General features: G+C 39.9%; 1 long non-coding RNA gene across 2 annotated transcripts in view; it reads left to right on the top strand.

The window, feature by feature from the left end:
- Nucleotides 1–11,255, top strand: part of LOC140849941 (uncharacterized) — a 194,431-nt gene extending 183,176 nt beyond the window's left edge. Inside the window, exons 3-4 of one of the 2 annotated variants that reach the window (XR_012132380.1) lie at nt 6,012–6,071; nt 7,387–11,255. This is a non-coding gene — a long non-coding RNA (uncharacterized lncRNA). Of the gene's footprint in view, nt 1–6,011 lie in introns of both variants that reach the window. The other variant, XR_012132379.1, reaches the window with a different exon arrangement.
- The last annotated feature ends 7,658 nt before the right edge of the window (nt 11,256–18,913 follow it).

Genomic DNA, 18,913 nt, shown 5'->3' with positions numbered 1-18,913 from the left:
AGCTTCCCATAGGGGCAGATATTCCTGACATAGTGTGACAAATCAGAGATAAAGTGGGGAAACAAGGAGGTGGGTCATTCATTGGAAAGGATGAGGACTTTGCGGACAAGTGGATATTTGTCTGAAAGATGTGGACAAACTAAATCCGGGGCAGGAATTTGAAGTTTGAAGTCTGGCTAGAGAGTGTGCAGGGAGAAATGACTGGAAATAGCAGTGTGGTGGGCACTGGGATGTGCTTACCTGATCCCCTGTTCAATGGAGACTTGTCCTCGCTCCTGGGAGTGCTGTGGGCCAGCAGCCTTCAGTTGTCAGCTCCTTTATGAATGGTCTACTCTACAAAGAACCACCTCCCCTGAGGGGATACCCCTCCCCAAGGTGGCCTGCACCCAATAACTGATAACGTGGGGACCTCAGTTAGCAAATAAGCTGTCAGACTGTAGAGGGCCTTAGAGCTATGAATAGCACATTTACACTGCTTCTAGAGGTGGTTGAGGACCTCTGCATGTGGCGAATGAACAAAGCAGTGAGTCTAGGTTGCATGGAGCTGAGGAAGATGTGTGTCAGAGGGCCACATCGAGAGGCCCAGTGGTGGGCTAAGGGCTTTCTCAGTGACTCTCTACTCACAGTGGGGAATGTGTCTGGGGTGGCCTGGGCTCAGAGAGCTGATTTAGGGTGACAAGGTTAACACATTCCTTTATCTATTGGCCAATCTAACTCCAAATTTTGGAACAAATCAATGTTTTATAACAAGGATGTAAAGTTTAACTTTATATGTTTTCTCAGTGAATATATGTGGTTATTTATTAAGTTGACATCCAACAGCAATTAGGAAAGAAACAATGAACCAGGCACCATTTACGTGCATTCTGAGCTCTTAGTTTCTTTGGAACCAGAATCAGAGGAACAAATTGGTTTTGAAGTCTTCTCTTGAATTTGGACGACCATTTTGTCTGGTTTGCAGTCACTTTTGTACCTAATTCCCAAAACGGTAATGCTTGGGACCTGTTGGCTCTCCAGAGTGCTGTGGGCTTTGGAAGGGTGATGTCTTTAATTCAATTCTCTTCTATCACTAGAGAATCTAAATTGCTTCCGCCCAAGAAATCTGAATTCTACCATCACTGCCTGGGCACCTGCAGGTAAACTGTCTTGTCAGTCATGGCTCTGGGTCCTAAAAGATGTTACTGTCAAGACAGTCTTTTTTTGCTAGCTTCCCTCCCCTTTCATGTGTAGCTGCATAGAGTTAATGATAAAGTACAAAGGTAGTCACTTGGAAGCTGGCCACAACCAGCTCCCAACCACACCTCTGTTTGCTGTTACTTTCATTTCCACCTTATTTTTGTCTCTTAACTGGGGCTATGATTAGATCAAGAGTGAATTTAGGAAGACACAGGATGGCAAAAAAAGAAAAACTGAAGGTTTTTTTTATTGCTTTCAAACTGCTATGGGAAATGTAGCAGGCAGAAGAATTCTGCTTTTGTTTATATCTAGCATTTCTTGATTTCTATTTAATTTAGTCAACATACTGTACTCTTGAGGAAAAAAAGAAAAAAAGGAAGCAACTTCCCAATACTTGAGCAAGGGGATATTTAGTGTCTGAACAGTCTGCTCTGGAGGAGTGAGGAAATCAAGAAAAATATTTTTAAGGGAGTGACTCAGTCAGTGTGGTAAATGTTAGTGCTGTCTGCTAGTATGGCTAGTTCTTCGCCCCCCCCCAGATACTTGGGAGGACTGTACTTTCCCACTCTTTGAAGTTATGGACATGTAATTTGCTTTAATAAATAGCATATGAGAAGTCATGTGTGTTACTCCTGGGTGGAAGCATTCAAGAGCCAAAGCACTATTTTCTATGCTTTCATTTTCCTTATTGTGACAAACACTTGAAGCAACATGAGGAAATAGAGGCATCATAAGATGATTTGGAGTAATTTTGTACCTGGAGCAAAGTTGACCACCATATAGTAGGAAAGGTAAATATTGATTGTTAAGCCATTGAGATTTTGAAAAAAAATTTTCTCATTAATTACAGCTAACCTAGCTTATTCTACATAAGCTAACTGTTGTGATCCTGATCAACCCCAAAGAAAAGATCTGTATTTTCTGACTGCATGAAAAAGTCTTCCTGCTATGCAGTCAGAAAATCTTGTCCTCTCTGCAATTTTTGTACCTCACTTTTATATGACAAAGGAGAGCTAAAGATCACCAAATATTTGTGAGCACCTCCAATTTGAGAGGCCAAGTATAAAGCCAACAGAAAGAAAAAAAAGAAACTCAGAATAAAACACACATAATTCATAGAACAGGAGGGGGAAAAGTATCAGTTATATTATCAGAGGGTTCAGAGATGTTGCATCCATGAAACAAAACAGAAAGATATATAAAATAAAAAATAAGAAACTTAAAAAGAGCTGTTGTAACTGAAAGCAGAATTTAAAAATAATTCAACAGAGAGACTAGGAGAGAATTCTCCTAATGAAGAGGCAATAGAAGTAAAAAGATGATTGGAGGATCAATCCCTGAATAATATGGAAAGCCTGAGCAGAAAGAGAAAACAGGAAAAAATTATTGAAGAAATAATTCAAGAAAAATTCTCAGAGTAATGGATCAATACAGTAGCCAGCACAATGAATAAAAGATTAGGTACTGCAAAGCACATCAGAATGAAAATTCAAAACACCAGAATAAGACATTCTACTAGTTTCTAAGAAGAAAAAAAATTACCAAAAAGATGACAATCAAAATGTCCTCATACTTAAGAGTAACACTGGATGCTACAATACCATGACACAATGCCTTTAAAATCCTGAGGACAAATCATTTTCAGCCTAGAATTCTATACCCAATCAGATAATCAAGTGTTAGTAGAATTATTAGCTATGCAAAGGCTAAGAACTTACACTCCTACAGATTTCTCAAAAACTCCATATGCTCCTGTAAAACTTACATACCAGAATGATAATAGTTACCATCTACTGTCTACCTACATCTACAGTTTGACATGCAACACAAGTGCAGAATAGTTGGACTTAACCACATTTGCGAAATAAAGCAGAACTGTGAGTGCAATGTCCTTTTTGTCATGTGGTAATGACGGCCACCCAAGTGTTATCTAGGGAATGAGCTTAGTTCAACTCATGGTTAACTATTGATTAAAAATCCCAGGCAACATGTGAAGTTGCATATGAAGTTGTAGCTTTTGTCCAATAGGGATGAAGATGTTTTCTGCCCCATAGAACACATAGTTTATGACCCTTGTTGAATGTTAACTGGGTTTGTAAATCATCATCTAGCAATCTTATACTTAGTATCTTAAATGCTCTTGGAACTGGTTATAACTTCTTCCTAATTTGCTCATTAATTAATTATTGAATAAAATATTTGATTTGCACTCTTCAGTATTTTTATCAGAGTCTGGTTTTAAATTTTTCTTATACTTTAATACAGTGGAGTACAACAAAATGAGAGACAGGCGAGGGAACTGAGGCTGTCTGTGTGGGAGTAAATACAATGATTCACCATAGAATTTAATCTGGGAAAGGAATAAATGAGGATAAGAGGGGAGCAAGGGTCAGTGAAATCAGTAGTGGAGAAAATGAGACTTTGTAGGTTTTGGTGTGAGAAAAGATTTTTGGAGTCCAGGTATCTTGTAAACTAGAAAGATGTATAGTGATGATTGGAAATTGATAATATAGGTTATAATTATTGGTAAAAATAAAATCTATAGTATGATCATCGAAGGGGAGGAGGTCACTATTTTGGGAGCATCAATCACATTGACATCATCAAGAGCTGTAAGAGGAGTATATTGGGGAGGAGGACAATGAGTCAGGAGTTAAAATCCTCAAGGAATGATGGAATGTAATCGGGGGGTTGATAGGTGTTTGTCACAAAGAAGAGCAGTAGGCAGCATAGTATAATGACGTAATAGCAAAGCCAGATGCTTTTAGAGAAGAGCGAGAGAAGAGAAAGGGAGAATGGTCTAGAAGCACCAAAAGGAGCAAGGAGGACACCAAAATGCCCTCCACCAGAACCTACTGGCCAGAGAGATGTGGTCGAGAAAGCAGCTCACATTTGAGAAAGCTGCAGGAGCAGCTTCACCTGAACTGTATCCTTGGGGGAGAGTCAACTTTTAGTGGGAGGGAGATGATATGGAAGCATTCAGAGGAGAAGCTGAGCGTGTAGGAAGTTTTGCTGCTGATGGACAGTGAGTTACAAAAGGCACATTGAACTTGTTTCACGAGTTGAAGAACAGTGAGAGATGGGGTCAGAAAAGGGGATGTGCGGTGTCCTGTGAGGACAGTCTGGGAGCTGGGGATGAATAGGAAGACCTGTGTTTTTTGAGGAAACAAATGCAAACAATGCTAAAAGACAGAATGAAGATAGCTTTGCTAGCAGTGGCGAGGTGAGGGTGAGGAGGTCTTGCTAGGAACATCCAAAGTTTTGGGGCCTCACTTTGATCCCTGCTTGATGCTGAAAAGCAAACAGAAGGCTACTTGTCCACTAAGCAAGGGGCTCACTCTGTGTGTGGAAACACGGTTTTTGGAGCACATGTGCACTATTGAGACATAGTTATAAATGATGCAGTTAGGAAGTATGGCAACTGTTCTAACTATGAGACATAGTTAGAAATGATACAAATAGGAAATATAGTTCTCAGTTCAGTGCAGAGAGTTGTAGCCTTTGGATATCAGCACAGGAACCCTCTGTAGGTTGCTGAGTAGGGCAGTAAAAGAAGAACTTTGGGTTGAGGAATATTGGCCTAGTAGTGTGGGGCTTGAAGCTGGAGAGTGACTTGAGACCAAGTGACTATGTCAATCCAAAGATAAAGAGATGAGGACAAGGACAAGGGATGGTCACGGATAGATAAAGGAGTGGACCTGGAGGCATTTTAAGGGCGAAACTATTGAACATTGAGGCAATTAAATGCTGGAGATTAGAAAGAAAGAGCATCAAGGATAACTCGGGTTTCAGTTTTGGGTGACTAAGAGAGTGGTGGTGACATCAGAGGTGATCATAGGACATCCAAGTGGATAAATTTTGCTAACAGTGGGAGAGAGGAGACCAGCATTAATCAGGAATATCTGCCTGGCTGTGCTTCTAGGTCCCCCTCCACCACCCCAAACTGCACTGAAAGCAGTCTTTCACCTTCTGGTATTATTTTTCCTTTCTCTTCCATGGCATGGGCAAACCAACCTTTTCTTGTGTTTTTGTTTGACTTTGAAAAAAGGACATTCTCAGGGAACATTTGGTGCCTGCAGAACCTAACATTTGCAGAGGCTGGGGCAGGATCACACATTAGATTCCAAAGGGAGAGAATGGCCACCCAGCATGGAGAGGCACTCCTGAGTCTCATCACTGCTCCTGCCCCTTTTCTGTCCACAGCCTCAACTTGGCAGGCTGCCTGGGAGCCTGGAGGGACTTGCACACAGCCATGTTCCTCTTTCAGTTCAACAGCACACCAGTCATTTGGAACAAAAAACAGGGGTGGGGAGAGGATCACAGGAGAGACTGCTCTGAGAGGAAGTGTCCTTGGGTATAAAAAGGGTATTTGAAAAGAAGAAAGAATTGTGAGAATTGGCCCTAATAGAAAACATATTAATTAGTCTCTCATACCACAAGACCTTTAAGAATTAGTTTGCTTCTCCCTAGCACAGGCTTCCTCTCTGGTTTCCTGCTCTGAGCTCCACCCCATCCATGCATGCCTGTCTTGTGTTGGTGGCTTAGGAAGAAGAAAGGATGTCTGATGGTTTTCAGCTCCATCACAGCTCCAGCTGATTGATAGTCAGTACCTGGCATAATATATCGAGATATATTTTAAGTCCAAGTCTGGGAGCAGTGGGCCAGAATGTTGAAATCAGTGATTCATGTGTTCTGTGGACATGGGAAAATCATCCGTGCCTTGATTGCATCCTTTTGCATTAGACAGTTCTTTGAGCCAAGCTCCCCTCTTCTTTGCAATTCTGTTACCTTCATAACTCATGTCTCATTTGCCCCCATCCCTTTCTTCCCTTCAGAAGCCCTATGGTGACACCACGTGATGAGCTGGAGGAGGAAGAGGACTGCATGTTTCTTAGGTGCCTTCCCAGACTTCCCAGTCACCAAAACATCTGAACCCCTGGAGGAGTGCCCAGGTTTTATTTACCCTCCCACCAGCCAAGTGCTATGATTTTGAGCTCTGACCATTTGGTCTCAGTGTTGAGGCAGCGACAGGCCAGTAGAAAAGGGAGGCAGCTGAGAACTGGATGTTCAGTCTCCAGAATATTTCCCAGACCTAGGAGGGCCCCAGCAGGCGGAGCTGGCTGTGCAAATCCCATTGTCCTGGAGGATTCTGGGACCTCAGCTCTTTCCATCTTGAAATTGATATCAGAGATGTCCAATCTGATGAGCCAATGGTGAGCTCCACCAGGCTTCAGCAGGCCCTTAGCTAGCAGCTGGTGAAAAGCGGTCACAATCCAGCTCTAAGGGGAGGAGAGTCCCAGTGAGGTTGGCTAGCATGCTGAGTGTGATCAGTTCCAGCGGGGGCAGGAAGGCAACCCAGAAATGTCAGCTGGGAAGAGGGGGAAAAGTTGAAGCTCTTGGAGGATGGGAGTGCCCTGGATGGATTGTATGTTGAGAGGCAAAATTAATTTCAGTGCTGCCACCAGCTACTGAGCGCTGAGCTCCTGGTGCAGTCCAGGGTCTGGTTAGAACTGAACCAAGTGGGCTGCAAGCCAGGCTTGCAGGTTACTGGCTCTTTTCAGCAGCTGGGACAGGCAGGTAGTGGCTGTGCCACATCTAATTGTCTGAGATATAAATGACATAGCTTTTTTACCTGCTGCAGGTTTGAAATCTTATATTTCTACACTAGTGATGCTCAAACCAGACAATACTTTAGAATCACCTGAAGAGCTTTAACAAATATGATGCCTGGGTCCCACACTCAGAGTGGTGGACGGGACCTGGACATAAGCTATTTCAAAGCTCTTCAGGTAGCTTATATGCACCCAAGGTAGAGAATCACTGTTCCATACCACTTTCCAGGTCACCACCAAGGGTCCCCTCGTTACACACTGCTGAGCAGAGGCTGAGGGACTCCCTCCCTCCCCTGCACACCCTCTCAGAAGACTGTAAAATCTAAGAGACGGTATTGAGCTGTGTACTTATCTTGCATTGTTCGCAAGTGTAAAGTGTTTGACCCGCAACGCTGACCCCTGGGCATGTGCTGTCCTCCTCCGACTCCTCCATCTTTTGTTACCCACACCTTCAGCCTTTGGGACCCAACTCCAGCCATGCCTGCCACCTCAGCTTCTCTCTGGGGGCATCCAAGAGTGATCAGTTTTGATTCCCTATCATTTGCATAATATTCACCATGATTCTATACACAGTGGTCAGGTCCCTTTTCCTCTCCAGGAGCTGGCGTGGCAGAAGAGAGCAACACCAAACCCAGTTTTCAGAGCAAAGAGGAGTTAACTCAGACAGCGACCGAGTAGTCTCAGTTACCTTTCAGCTACCTTCTACCTCCCGTGCTCCTGTCTTTACCACAAATAGAGTAAATTCATCATCATCATTCTGAGGAAGAAGCCAGTATTTTTTTTTAAAGCCAGTATTTTTAATATCAGAGGCATACAATGTTTCAAAACTGCATTTCTCTCACATCGTAAAGAGTAATTGAGACTGACCGGCAACAAACTACTACCAAATTCAGGACATTTATGCAATTTATGTAGCAATTCTTTAACACAGATAGCAAATATGAAGTAAAACTCTTAGGAAGGAGGACCCTAAGGTATCACTATTTGTGAACAATATGCTCAGACTTAGAAACCAAAGGGATCAACTGACACTGTTTTCAGAATGAATGGCAGTGTGTCGTCAAATTAAAGCTATACCACTAGAAGCAGGAGAAGCACTGCCACCTCGGTGATCTAAACATCACTTCAAAATCTTATTTAGGCTTTTTAATTGGCTTTGCATATCCCTGCTTCACAATAGAAGAAAAATGAACTTTGGCCACATCTATAGTAATGGTTCACTATTATAAATATTGTGCTAGAAGAATGTAATGATTAAAAGACCTCTTTCATCATTTTGCAATATGTACAAACATCGTGTCATAGTGAACACCTGAAACTAATGTAATACTATATGTCAATTAAATCGCAATTTTTAAAAAAGACATCTTTCTTTTGGCAGAATTTCTGCAGTTGAGAATAGGTTGAAGTAAGGGCAAGGCTGAAATTTGGCCAGTTTGTTCGACTCTGGTGATCCTGTTGCCCTGCATTCCTGCCCCACCCTCTCCCTGGGATTCCTCTCCTAGCCTTGCTTTTATCATCTAAATGGTGAAAGGCCTGCAGCAGGGACCAGCAGAACCCTTTACAGGCTTGGTGCATGCACTGCTGGCTAAGGCCACCATTTGGTATGGACAGGGAGGTTGCTTGTTTGTTTCGTATAGAATCTCAGAAGTGATTCAGTTCACCCATCTCACACAAACGCAGTCCTCTCCACTCCTCAAGAAGATCAATTATTATACACAGGTCTCCTGACTCAACCAGAGGAGTGACATTCCATTCACCTGCTGGTGGTTTGTTCAGTATCTACATTTTATCTAGTTTGTAAATTAACTTTCTTTTTTTAAGCAATAATTTATAAGTTGAATTTAATCTTACAGGGCCCTGTAGCTTTTAGAGCAGTTTCTCTTCTCATTCAAATATAAGGACCATATTCTAGTTTTTCATTTTATGGAGTCAAAAGCATATAAATACAAGAAGTGTCCATGATTCAAGCTCTTTCTTATGCCATGCATTCTTGGGAAATTAAAAAATGCCGTTTGGATAGCAGATCAGAGGGCATTATACAGTTAGAGAACGGCATCCTGTATTGACGTATTAATCGTGACCGTCAATATTGTGTCGATGCTTGTGTTAGCCAGGAGAACATTGATTCCTGCTTCATGAGTCTTCCCTCCACAATCTATGAAAACTGAAATTTCTCACTAGGCCACAAGGTGGCAGATTAATTGCAGAAGATAAAAACTAATAGAAAAGAAATTTATTCAGCTAAAGTGAAGTAAAAAAAATAGTCTGCCCTACCTATCAGTCCCTGTGCAGTAGACCCCTCTGATCAGAAATTACACTTGCTTTAAAATGCAGTGGTTTTAAAGCTTCTCTTAAATAAGCATTTTACTATTCCTTTGAAAAAAAAACCCAGAACTAAACTAAACACAAACCCACTTCATAGCAATGTTTATGAATGCACAGCTTGCTCAAGTCCTAACTGGCAAAGGCTTCTCGTGGAGCCCCAGATAAGGCTTACAGCACTCAGGAATTTTCAGTCCCCCGTCTTTGTCAATCAGTTGGATTATGTACAATGGTGTCTTCCTTTTTAGTGCCCGTAAGCACTGTCACTGTTGATTCTCTGCCCACCTTGCTGGACCTGGTACCCTCTGTAATTGCTGGGACTCCAGCGACTGGTCCTACCTGGCCTCCTACCTCCATTCTTTTTCCCTTCTGGCCACTGCCACCAGAGTTGCCTTTCTAGATCTCAGAACTGACAATGTCATGCTCCTGCTGCACTGGTGTGGGACCAAATGCATACTCCAAGGCACAGCACACAGGGCCTTTCCAACCTGGACTTCAGCCAGCCTTACACACACACACACACACACACACACACAGAAATTTTGGCTCTCTCCCAGATGTGCCTTTTTTTCACGTTTCTTAGTTTACGTATACTGTTCCCTCTTTCTAGAATTCTCTTTCCTGCCTGTGTCTGGCAAACACCCAGTCCTGAGGGCCTTGCTGGATGCTCTCAGGTGGAGGGGTGGTGTTCCTGCCTGTCTAACCTTAGTACTCTCGGCTGAACCTCCTCTTACTGAACTCATCCCACTGACACGTAAGTGATAGGATTTCACATCCGTCTTTCCCACTACATGTAATCTCTTTGTGCAGGGATAGAATAAGTGACAAGTAGGACATTATTTTCTAAATAAATAACTTGGTATGATAAAGTTTTCATTAGTAATCTAAACATGATTTTGGGGAGTAAGTAAATTAAGTAGAGGTAGGTGGGATCAAAGTTTTTAGTTACAATTTTTAGTGCTCCCAAATCTTTTTGGTAATATGAAACCTTGATATTTTGCTAATTTCAGTGGATACTCATTAAACATCCAGATCATTTACAATCAAGATAAAAATACTAAAACATTAATTACCAAAAATAGGTTTATTCACTTATGGTTTTCTTTTACAGAGAAACTATATTGGGATCTATTAGTAAAACATGTTTTGCACCACACTAAAAAATTGTGATAAAGCATATGTTTCTAGAAATTGTAAAATGTATTTCTAAATTTGCCAAGACACAGAATGCTACTGTGAAAGACAGTTTACAATTGCTTGCTTCTTAGTTTTCACTAGAAATTAATGATTACTAAAGGTTAAAAATTCCAATATATGTAATTAAAAATACTAGAACTAATAAGGGAAACATCTCCATATGCAAACAAAGTAGGATATGCATTTTTGGTAAAAGAAGATATGGAAATGGAAATGCATCTTCAGTGAAAAAAAAGAAAGTAATTTTGTCCTAAAGTGAGGTTGATTATTTCCAAACGGAAAAGATAGAAAACACAGGACAAAATCTGAGTATAAAAATGAAAGTTGTAGTTGCTTTGTGGAAAAGGAATCTTTAGAAAGAAATTTTAATATTTGGTCAAGCTGGCTAAGATTAGAATGAACTTAATTAAGCTAAGTGAATTTTAATATCAAAAGTAAGCTGGTACAAAATTAAAATTTGGTTTTCTCTTTGTTAAAAGGACAAAGTTCCTTGGACTATTGGTTTACTTTTTTTGTCATTGTTGAGGTACATACAATAAAATGCATAAAAATTAGTGTACAGCTTGATCAATTTTGACATGTGACCATTGCCCAGAGCAAGTTATCACTCTCAGTAATTTTTTTTTCTCCTGCACCTATTTTGTCCACCCCTCACCTCCTTCCTCTATGGCCACACCATTCTGTCCTCTGTGTTTGTGAGTATATGTTTCTTTTGTTTTTTCATTTGTTTTGTTTTTTAGTGTCCACAGATAAGTAAAGTCAAATGTTGCCTTTTTTTCCTGTCTTACCTTATCTTTTATTTCACTTAACATAACACCCTCTAGGTCTATCCATATTGTCACAAATGGCAAAATGTTTATCTTTTTTATGGATGAGTGATATTCCTTTGTATATGTATATCACACCTCTTTATCCATTAATCATCTATCAATATGGATACTTAGGTTGCTACCCTATCTTGGCTATTATAAATAATGCTGTGATAAACATAGGAGATCATATATCTTTTAGAATTTGTGATTTTGTTTTCTTCAGGTAGATTCCCAGAAGTAGAATATAAGTATTTATATTTCTATAGGGTCATATAGTATTTCTATTTTTAGTTTTTTGAACCGAAGACCAAAAACTTTGAACTTTTTTCCATAGTGGCTGTGCCAATTTATATTCCTATCAACAATGTACGAGGGTTCTCTTTTCTCCACATCCTCACCAACATTTGCTTTTCCTTGTCTTGTTGATATTAGCTATCAGACTGGTGTAAGGTGGTATCTCTTTGCAGTTTTGATTTGTGTTTTCTTCATAATTAGTGATGTGGAGCATCTTTTCATGTGCCTGTTGGCCATCTGTATGTCTTCCTTGGAAAAATGTCTATTCGGGTCCTCTACCATTTTTTAATTGGATTATTTGTGGAGGTTTTGGTGTTGAGTTGTATGAGTTCTTCATATATTTTGGATATTAGCCCCTTATCAGTTATATCATTTGCAAATATATTATCCCAAATGGTAGGTTTCCTTTCCATTTTGTTGATTGTTTCCTTTGCTATGCAGAACTTCTTTGTTTCATGTAGTTCCACTTGTTTACTTTTTGCTTTGCATAGGGAGACATATCCAGAAAAAACTACTAATGCTGATGTTCAGGAGTTTACTCTCTATGTTTCTTCTAGCAGTTTTGTGGTATCAGGTCTTATATTTAGAACTTTACTCCATTTTGAGTTTATTTTTGTGTATGGCGCTGAGGAGAGACCGGCACCCCACTGCATGGCCAGCAGGACAAGCTGATTCAACCTCAGACAGATCAGGATCTCCTCCTACTCCTCAGCTCTCATCCTCCCTAGTTCCTGCCTTATCATCTCATGACCCGACTCACTTTCTCAGCTCCCTGACCCATCTCCCTGCCTCAGATATGTTCTCATCACGCTCCTCCTTCCCCCAGGCAAACCCATAATCTTCATAGCCATCCATGTGCCCTCTGAAACACAATGCGATATGGAACTTGATGGTTTATATATTTCAGTAGCTTCTCCACTCTCCACAGAATGAACTCCAAACCTCTTAATCCCTTGGCTTGGTTTAAATGCCCTCCATAATTCACCCCCTGTAGCATCACATCCTGCCGCCTCCCATCACCTCCTGCTTTGCTACTGACACTTGGGTCAGGATGGAATGTGTAGGGCTCCCATCTTGCCCACCTCATCCTGTGCATTTCTCAGTACCTTTCCTTCTTTTCCAGGTTTACCCCACCCCATGTAGGCAACCCCTACTTATCCTGGGATAGTTTCTTAGAATCCTGGAATAATATACAAAAATATGCTGTATATCTCTATGTAAACAATGAATAATTAAGAATTACATTAACAGTCACAGAACTATTTATAATAGCATTAAACATAAACTGATAGTGATAAATTCAGCAAAATATATGCAAGTCCTATACATTACTAGCTACAAAGCCTGATGAGAAAAATACCTAAATAAATGGAGAGAGATCCTGTGTTTATGAATTAGAAGACTCTAATATTGTTAAGGTGTTAATTTTTCCCAAAATGATTTCTGGTTGCAATCCCTATAAAAACCCCACTAGGCTTTTTTGTAGATACTGACAAACTGATCCTAAAATACATATAGAAAGTCAATAGTTCTAGTAAAGCCAATTTTGAAGAAGAACCACAAAGTTGGAAGGCTCACACCACCTGACTTCAATGCTTACTATAAAGCTACAGTAATGAAGACAATGTGGCCCTGACCTAAGGACAGACCTAAAATTCAGTGGAGCAGAGTACAGAGACCTGAAATAGACTTTCACATTTATAGTCAATTGATTTTGAGACAAGGAAATCCAACAGAGAAGGAAGATTCTTTTCAACAAATGGTGCTGGAACTATTAGACATCCAGATGTGAAATAAATAAATAAAATGACACTCTGCCCTTACTTCACACCAGTGGGGAAAAATTAATTCAGATTGGCTCACAGACCTAAATGTAATCTAAGAGAAAACAGGCCATCTTTGCTTTTGCATTAGCCATACAGTTCTTAAGGAAGATACAAAAAGCACACACCGTGAAATTTTAAAATTGTTAATTTAGACCTTATCAAAATTAAAATAGTCTATTTGAAAGCCACTGTGTTAATGTATTAATCAAACTTCTCCAGAGAAACAGAACCAATAGGGGAATTTGTTTGTTCATTTGTTTATTATTTATTTATTATAAGAAATTGGCTCATGCAATCATAGAGGCCGAAAAGTCCCACAATCTGCAGTCTGTGCAGATTACTGTATGTCCATTTTACCGCAATAAAAGTTATTTTTCATACTCTTTACCCTTTTTTATTCTAGAGCAGTGCTTCCCAAACTTTAATGTGCATGTGAATCCTCTGAGGATCATGTTAAAATATAGAGTCTGATCCACTGTATCCATGAGGCAACTTGAGATTTTGCATTTCTAACAAACACCCAGGTGGTGCAATTGCTGCTAGTCTGTAGATCACACTCTGGATGGCAGTGCAGTGTTTTGTCAACTTTAGTGTATATAGGAATCTCCTGGAGGAACTTCTAGAAACTATGAATACTTGGTATTCAGATATGGGGATTCCAGAGGCAGTGGTAAAGCCTAGGAATGCACTTTTCACAAGACCCTCAGAGACTCTGGTGTTCTGATAGTCACTGACCAGACCTAGGAGAAACTTAATCAAAGGCTTGCAATTCAGCTTGGCCACATTCTCTAACATATTAATTTCTACCAGATTTCCAGAACATCGTCTGAATGCTTTCAAGTCTTCTTCTAAACTCTGTTTCCTCATCTTTCGTTTACAAGAAGAAAATAGAATTGGAGACCAGACATGAGATAAATAATATTTTAACAGAAAAATGCAAAGAGTGAAGCTGAAACCGGTGAACAGAGGAGAGTCCAGGGGTCATTCTACCAGGAAGGGGGGTAATTAACAACTGGGACAAGGTCCATCTATAACTATAAAGAATGTGCACTCTTCAGGTTACAGGAAAGGGTTCCTCTCTTTTTTCACTTTAATCCAGACAATAAGGCTGTAGAAAGAGCTCTCACTGAAGTTAGGTGAAATGGGATTCTCAACTGTACAGATACATTCTAACTTTGGGACAATGTCTTGACCCATTGAGCTTCTTTCTTTATCTACTGAAAGGAGATAGTAATACCTGTTTTGCAAAGTTGTGTTAAATTTGGAAATAATGCAAAGGAAAACCAATGAGTAACCCCATTCTAATAGGCAAAGTAAAAGAATACACTTTCATGGAAAAGAAAGCACAAATGGAGTTTACATATATGAAATAAGCCTTAACTTGATTTACGGTAAGAGAAATGCATATTAAAATGAAAATGAGGTATGTTTTATATCAATCATATTGGCAAATATGTTAATGGAATCATGAAGAATAGGCACTCCTAGACTGATCATAAAAATGTAAATTGACATATCACCTGTGGAGACAATTTAGCCGTATCAATAAAAATTCAAATCTTTATATGCTTTGAACCAGAAATTTCACTTCTATAGGTTTATACTACAAGAACTAGTATATGTAGGAAATGCAGCATTTATTCCAGTATTGTTTATAATACCACAATATTATAAACATAATAAATGGCCATCAATAATTAAATATATGTAATATATATCTAATATACAGTCATTAAAACAATGGCATATATGGTAGGATTCCTAATATATATATGCATAAACATATGCATATACATATGTTTATTTGTATAGAAAATCTCTGGAACGTATGTGACGTATAGCTGTCTGTTGGGAAGAAAATTGATTCCTGGGGAATAGGTTGATGGCGACACTGCATATCCTTTTCTTCCTTTTAAAATTTTATTTTTGCCTTTTCGCTCTTCACTTCAAAAAATTTAAAGACTGAGAAAAAGGTCGCAAAAAATGCCAAATTATTCTTGTATCTTTTCAAATATTAAATACCTTTATAAGACCTCCATGTAGGAAATTAATATTTTTAACTACTTACAAATCTTCAGATTTTACCACTTGTTCCACTAGTGTCCTTTTTCTGTTTGGGGATCAAGTTTTCATGTCATCTTGATCTCTTCCAAGTTACGACAGTTCCTCAGTTTTTCTTTGTCTTTCCTGACTGTTGAATACTGTCCAGTTTTTGTGTAAAATGTACTCAGTTTGAGTTTGTCTGATGTTTCCTCCTGATAAAATTCAGGAAGTGTGTTTGGGCAAGAATATCAAAGAATCGGTGTTATGCTCTTCTCAGTGCATTGTATCAGGAGGCACATGATGCCAGTATGTCTTGTTACTGGTGATCTTACTTTTAATCACATAATTAAATGAGATTTCTCCCTATGAAGTCATGCTTTTTTCCGGTTTTGTGGGGATTATACTTTAAGGCTATGCAAATGTTTTTTCTCAACCTATTTACCCCAGTAATTTCAGCATCTATTGGTGATTCTTGTCTATGATAATGAATACTGTGGTGTTTGCCAATTAGTAATTTCCACACATATAAATTGGAATTCTGCTGTGCGGAAGAGCTTCCCCTCTTCCATTTTAATTATTTGTGTACTTAATTATTTTTGTCAGTATGGACTCAGGCATATTTATTTTATTCTGTGTGTTATGATCTATTACTGTCCACATTTATTTTGTTGCCCAAGGTATCTCAGATTTGACCATTCGGAAGAGCCCCTTGAATTTGGCTGGCATGTCCTTTTGGCGTGTTCCTATCATTGTTCATGTCTTTGTCCCTCAATGACTAAGAGGTTTGTTAGTATTAGAAATATTAACACTTTGTTTGAGATACATGTGACAAAGTCTTCCTTTTGAGTTTTATACTATATTTGTATAATTTTAAAAATTTAAAAATGTTTTGCAAAGCTCCATTATATACACATGCCTGAGTAATTATAATTACTTGAAGAATCATATACATATGAGTAGGTATTAGTTAATTGTACTATAAACTTTATCATTTGAAGCAATATTTTGAATTTAAGGGTTTGGAGTATATTTTCTAGTCCGTGAGTTGAATGTACATAATTTTAAAAAGACAAATAAATGTTATATTTCTTTGAAGTAAAAAAAATTTTTTTTAATTTTTACACAAAAACACATTTTTACAGGAACTAAAAGGAAGAAACAATGTGATAAGTTGCAAGTTTGGAGTGATTTTACTTCAGTTTTCAGTGAGCACTTTTCTTGCTCCTCACAATTTTGTCATGTCTTTTCTGTTAAGAACCCTCCAAGCACAGCAGCAGATGTGTACCAGCAAGAGGCTTGGAGAATGGTCAGGTCTGAGCAACTAAAGATAAGCTCTGACTTCCATTCTCGCCCTGCCTCCTTTGGTCCATGTACCTGTGTAGCATCACCAGTTCCTGGAAATAAGTGGGAACTTCCATGCATGACTTATTTTCCCTGTGTAGCATCACCAGTTCCTGGAAATAAGTGGGAACTTCCATGCATGACTTATTTTCCCTCCTCATGGCCTCCCTGTGCTCCAGCAAAGACTGCAGGAATGATGCTCTTGGAGGCCTGGGAGAGTTTCTCTTCTAAATATAAATGCAGAGATACTAAACATCAACAGTGGTAAAGGTAGGTTTCATTTGTTTCTGAAATGTCAGTATACCAAGGATATAAACTTAGTTCTCAAGGAGCCAAGAAGGGGCAGGGGGCTATCCGTTTCTAACTGGGCTTTTGCAAATGAGAAGATACACTGAGAGTTGCTGAATATCAGGTGAAATATCTCGATTTTTTTCTTAAGTTCTATTGAAGAAAGGCATCAGGGAAGTGGTTCTTACACTGTCTGCTGTCTTTGTAGTAAGGTCCTTATGCACATGTGGTCCACAAGAAAGAAATTGAGGCTTGGTAAGCCCAGCACAGCAACCAGGGCAGAGAGAATGCAATGACAAGTCTCTGAATCATCAGTTGGTGAACAGGGCGTTTGAGCAGGGCAGATTGCATAGAAGTATGAGTCAACCAGGAGAGATGTGTGCTCAAATGAATAAAAAGATATCCTCTGCTACCTTGTATCATCATTAAGGATCTGAAGGCTGGTGTTAAAAGCTCTAAGATTTACACTGTGAAAAGCCAAGGCAGAGGCTGCAGGGCAGCAAGACTCCTCCTGTGAGGTGGGCAGATCTGAAAGTACAGCCAGTGGGTGAGACTTAGGATGGGCTCTGCCAATACCCAACTGAGCCAAACGCGACAGGTGACAACAGCACACAATCGAAGGCGGACCTGGAATGCAAGGACTCACACCTGCAAACAAAGTCAGGCCCTGCTGATGCCTGTCCCTGCTGCCCAGCAGAGAAGAAAGGACACTTAGTGATTAGGCAAGGGTGGGTGCTGGAAGCCCAAGCTACATACATAACCAGTTACCAAGAAGAGGGCATACCATCTCCCAGGACAAAGAATGTGCCCAGAATACTTACATATTTACTAACATACATATACTGACATTTCAGGAACAAATGAAATCTACTTTTACCACTGTTGATGTTTAGTATCTCTGCATTTATATTTAGAAGAGAAACTCTCACAGGCCTCCAAGAGCATCATTCCTACAGTTTCTATATTACTAAGAAACCTTTTCACCAGGCACTCCCAGCCTCCCCATGTTTCCAAACAAACACATCTTCTATACCAACCCCAGACATTCCCTGAACAGGGTGTATTCTTATGCTCTTCCATGCCTTGTTTTTATCCTGTTCACTTTGCTCATGATAACATTCACTTATTCAGTTGTTCATTCAGGAACAAATGTATTGATTCATTCACTAGTTATGATTGATTTTTTTTATTTGCAAGTTTCTTGGTCGCTTGTTATGTCCTAGTCTAGCACTGTGCTAGAGCCTGGGGATTTGTGGTAAACAAAACAGACATGGTCCGTGCTCTCTTGGGAGAGAGACAATAAACGAATAGAAACAAATACTTTCTTACATACTGTGCTACGTGCTAAGAGAAACTGGTGGTGCTAACACAGAAAATACCCGGTGGTCAGGATAGGCCCCCTGGTTCCCTACCCCATGAAGTATTTCCTTTCCAGCTCACACAGCCACCTGCACTCCATTGATCACTTTTCTCTGAGCTCTGAAATCATTGGCTCCTACTTTGGACTGACACTTCTTTTCTGTAGTTAGTTGTTTCTATATCCAAGCCTCTTAGCCCTCAGACTATTAGTTTTCTCAATGCAAAGATAGAGGGGAAAACACACGGAATTTGGGAGCCAGAAGCTCTGACTATGAATTAGTCTTCCAGGTAAACTCTGGGATACTTGGAGAGTCATTTAATCTCATGGTTTTAGTCCAGATTCACTGGAAGCAGAGACAGAGGTTTGAAGTCTTGTGTACAGACAGTTTATTTGGAAAGAGAATCCAAGGAGTAGAAGTGAGGATGGGAGGGGAAATGGAAAAGGTGGAAGAGCCCACAAAGGGTGTGTCACTGAATTGGCCACGGCTATAGGCAGTGGGCCCATGGGCCTTGGGAGGTGCCCTGGGACCTGGGTCTCAGATGACTGAGGGGCGCATTTCTCTGTCAGCACATTCCCCTGTGATTAAGGGAGCCCACATGAGCTAGACCCTCTCCATTCCTGTTTTACAGTATGCAACAG

Source organism: Manis javanica, chromosome 6 (genome assembly GCF_040802235.1).
Source record: "Manis javanica isolate MJ-LG chromosome 6, MJ_LKY, whole genome shotgun sequence".
In the NCBI taxonomy this organism is placed as follows: Eukaryota; Metazoa; Chordata; class Mammalia; order Pholidota; family Manidae; genus Manis; species Manis javanica.
Note: the sequence above shows the minus strand (reverse complement) of the source record. Positions and strands in the feature narration are given on the sequence as shown.